The sequence below is a fragment of the Schistocerca piceifrons genome, chromosome 4 (assembly GCF_021461385.2).
Source record: "Schistocerca piceifrons isolate TAMUIC-IGC-003096 chromosome 4, iqSchPice1.1, whole genome shotgun sequence".
Lineage (NCBI taxonomy): Eukaryota > Metazoa > Arthropoda > Insecta > Orthoptera > Acrididae > Schistocerca > Schistocerca piceifrons.
In genome coordinates, this window is record NC_060141.1 from 231,256,237 (window position 1) to 231,260,323 (window position 4,087).

Genomic DNA, 4,087 nt, shown 5'->3' on the forward strand with positions numbered 1-4,087 from the left:
ACAGACGTATGACTGAAGTGACACCCGATCACCTGACCACGTTCGAAATCCGTTTGTTCCGCATAGCGCCCCATTCTGCTCTCTCACAGTGTCTAATAACTACTTTTGATCACGTAGTGTATTTCTGCTCTTGTAGCCCGGCACTGGTATTACAGGATACGAGTACATGTCCAAGATACATAATGTGACTGACATTATGCACAATCTGAAACCATTAGATACACTATGGCGTATAAAATGAGTGAGAAACGGTTATTGTGTTTGATTAACAATCAAAACGTCCTCGGTCCCGGGTTCTAACGAAACCACTGCTTACATCTTCAATAAAAATCGACAACAATGACGTCCTAAAGCTCGCAGCGTAAGATGTTACCCTCGTTTGCCAACAGCATTGTCAAAGACGTTGGAGGAGTGGTCAGAGGCCCAGGGCACCCTCTTGCCATTCAGGAGGAAAAATGACCCTAAAAGGTGGAAGAATCATGAATGATCAACAGCGTGAGGATGCACAAGGAAATGGAAACCACTGCATTAGAGACACAAAATTTATATCCACAGGACATGAGGCCTGTAACTGAAATAGTGTCATGATCATCTCTCCATAGGCAAAAGCTTCCGGCAGAGTCCTCCATTCGGGTCTCTGGGTGAGGACTGCCAAGGAGGTGGAACCATGAGAAAAAGGCGGAATAACCAATCAAAGGGTATCGATCCGTAAATAGGGGTATGGAACGCCAGGAGTTTGAACGAGGCAGGGAAGCTATAAAATCTGAAAATGGAAATGGTAGGATTCGGTGTCGATATAATGAGCGTCAGTGAAATGCAATGGAAAGAAGACAAGGTTTTCTGCTCGAAGAAAGTGATATACCGACAGTAGGACTCGTTATGAATAAGAAGGTAGGGCAATGATTGAGTTCCTGTAATCACTTTAGTGACAGTTTTGTTCTCATCATAATCAACAAAAATTCAACACGGAAAATAGTTGAAGTAAAAACACCTAAGACGCAAGCAGATAAGAAGAAATAGAGAAAATTTATGAGGATATATTCGGTACTTAAAGGGAGATGGAAATCTAATGGAGTGGGGGCACTGGAATGCGGTTGTAGGAGAAGAGTGCAAGAAAAGGTTACTGGAGAACATGGGCTTCGCAGTAGCAAATGAGAGAGGCTCACCGGCCACTTGACCATCTTCTTCTTTTGTGTGTATGCATAAGCAGTGCCCGAACTCTTACGGGAATCGGCAACGCGCCGCGAGTAATGAGTATAATGGGCGGTGGCACTACGAATGTAGTGCGGTAAAATACGTTGAGAATGTGGGTTTCGCGGGAGGTGTGCCAGAGATAAATCCCTGTACTCGCCCTATCCTCTGTGACCTTGGTGGTTCAGATGGATAGAGCGTCTGCCATGTAAGCAGGAGATCCCGGGTTCGAGTCCCGGTCGGGGCACACATTTTCATCTGTTCCCATTGACGTATGTCAACGCCTGTAAGCAGCTAAGGGTGTTCATTTCATTGTAATTTCATTCTAACGAGCAGATACCATCTTAGAATATATATATATATATATATGTATATATATATCCACGAACCTACTACGGTGTCGTAGCAGGCGGAGAGGTGATACTCCGACGTGGCGCGTCCCAGGTGGCGGATAGGGGGGTCCTCACCGGCTTGCCGGCGGACTTGAGCGAAATAAAATAGCTCTCGCGGACCAAACACACAACATCAAGAAATCCATTAGTGTCTGTTCTGGTATCCACCGACTAGTGGTCTGCGTCTGTTTACCTAGTTGGTGCGGCAGTGAAATATGGCTTGATCTCAACAATCAAGTCTGCAATTACCGTGATCTTGTTGAAGGTCACCACAACCAACTTCAACTTGAAGTAATCATGATGGAACAAATGGAAAGAAATCCGCTACCCCAGGCCCCAGTCAACGGACTGGACTTTCCTGGTCATCGGATTCTGGGGGACCAGGAACATCATGAGGAGAAGAGTCGGAGCTTCTCAAAACCTCTTCGCAAGCACTACCTTGGCACTCTCAATGCAAACACTCTGTTCAAACTTGGAAAACTAAAACAACTGACAGACATGCTAGATAAATTTCACATCAAAATTCTTGCCATCCAAGAGACGCGCTTCGTAGATGAAAACCATTTCGACACAGAACATTACAGGATTTACAAAGGTAAACCTGCTGTCAGAAGAGGAACACCATTATTGTTTGGTACAGGGTTTGCAGTACACAAATCAGTCATGGATAACATCATAGACTTCAATTCAATATCAGAACGTATCTCGACACTGTCCTTCAAATCAGGTAATAAAGCATACACAATTATCAACGCACATGCACCTACAAATGACCATAACAGAAAGAAGCCACAAGAAATTGAAGACTTCTGGGAAGACATGGAGGAAGTAACTAACAACGTACCAGAAAGACATGTGAAAATTGTAATGGGTGATTTCAATGCGCAGCTTGGTAAGGAGAGAAAATTCAGAGAAATAACAGGCCCATACTCAGCACATATTCGCACGAACAGAAATGGGGAACACCTCATAAAATATTGTCAAAACTTTAACCTCAAAATCATGTCAACACAATTTCAAAAACCAAGACGAAAACTTACAACATGGAAAGCACCCAACACAGTGTGGGGAGAATTTCAGATTGATCATGTGGCCATATCCAAGAAAAATTCGCGGGAAATTCTAAATGTCAGAACACGTAAAGGAGTCTTCGAGTCTGATCATTATTTGCTCCAAGTTAAGATTAGGCCAAACCCAAGACTGAAACAGACAGCGCAAAACAAAATAGTCAAACCTGATCCGGAATACTTGAAGATAAACAGGGATAAAATCGTTGAAGAAATTAATAGGCACTCAATAGACACATGGACAGATCTGGCGAAGGCAGTTCAGAAGACTATGTGCTGGGGACAACCACCTAGAAAACGCAAACATAGGTGGTGGAACGCAAAGTGTGATGAAGCCATTGAGAGAAGAAAGCAAGCATGGCACAAGTTCAGTAGCTACAGAAATTCAGAAACATGGAAAGAATTTCACGAAGTTCAGAAACTAGCATCGAAGGAAATCAGAAGGGAAAAACGAGCATATGACAATAACAGACTAAAAGAAATTGAGGAAGATTTCAAAAGAAATAACACAAGAAATTTTTACAGAACTTTCAAAGAAAATATTAAGGGCTATCAACCCCCTAGCCTCTGCTTCCGAAGAACAGATGGATCCCTGGAAACAAACACAAAAGAAAACTGTAAAATTCTCAAACATTACTTTGATAAACTTCTTAATTGCAAAAAACCTACAGGAAACTTAACATTCCAAAAGACCACATCTAATGCCGATTCTGATCCACCCACAATAGAAGAGATAGAGGAAATCATAAAACAAATGAAAAATAACAGAGCTGCCGGAGAAGATGGTATTATCGCCGAGATCTGGAAACTCCAAGATGAAAACATCACAAAAAAAATCCATAAGATTATCTCCGAAATTTGGATCACAGAGAAAGTGCCAGAGGAATGGAAATGTGCATTGATCCATCCGTTACATAATAAGGGTGATAAGTCAGATCCAAACAATTACAGAGGCATTTCGCTAGTACCAGTTACATACAAAATTTTCTCTAAGGTGCTATTAAACAGACTAGAACCACAAGCAGATCTGCAAATTGGGGAATACCAGGCGGGCTTCAGAAAAGGGAGATCATGCATCGAACAGATCTGGAACTTGAGAACACTTTTGAAAGTCAGACAGGCAAGAAACACTGTAGTTACCTTTATGGACTTTAAAAAAGCATATGATTCCATAGACAGACAGACACTCTTTGACGTACTGGAGGAATATGGTATCGACAGAAAAACCAGGGCACTTATACAACAGACGCTTACAGACACTACCTCCAAGATTAAGTTCATGGGAGAAATTTCGGAACCCTTCCACATACACACAGGTGTCCGACAAGGAGACGGGCTCTCACCAATCCTGTTCAACATGGTGTTAGACAAAATTATCAAGCAGTGGGAGGAACAAGTTAAAGGAATACAGCTGGGAAGAACACGTGAAAACAAAAC

General features: G+C 42.4%; 1 non-coding gene across 1 annotated transcript; it reads left to right on the plus strand.

Annotated features, from left to right (window-relative positions):
* The first annotated feature begins 1,364 nt into the window (after nt 1-1,364).
* Nucleotides 1,365-1,438, plus strand: Trnat-ugu. The gene has a single exon. It is a non-coding gene; the product is annotated as a tRNA-Thr (tRNA).
* Nucleotides 1,439-4,087: the final 2,649 nt, after the last annotated feature.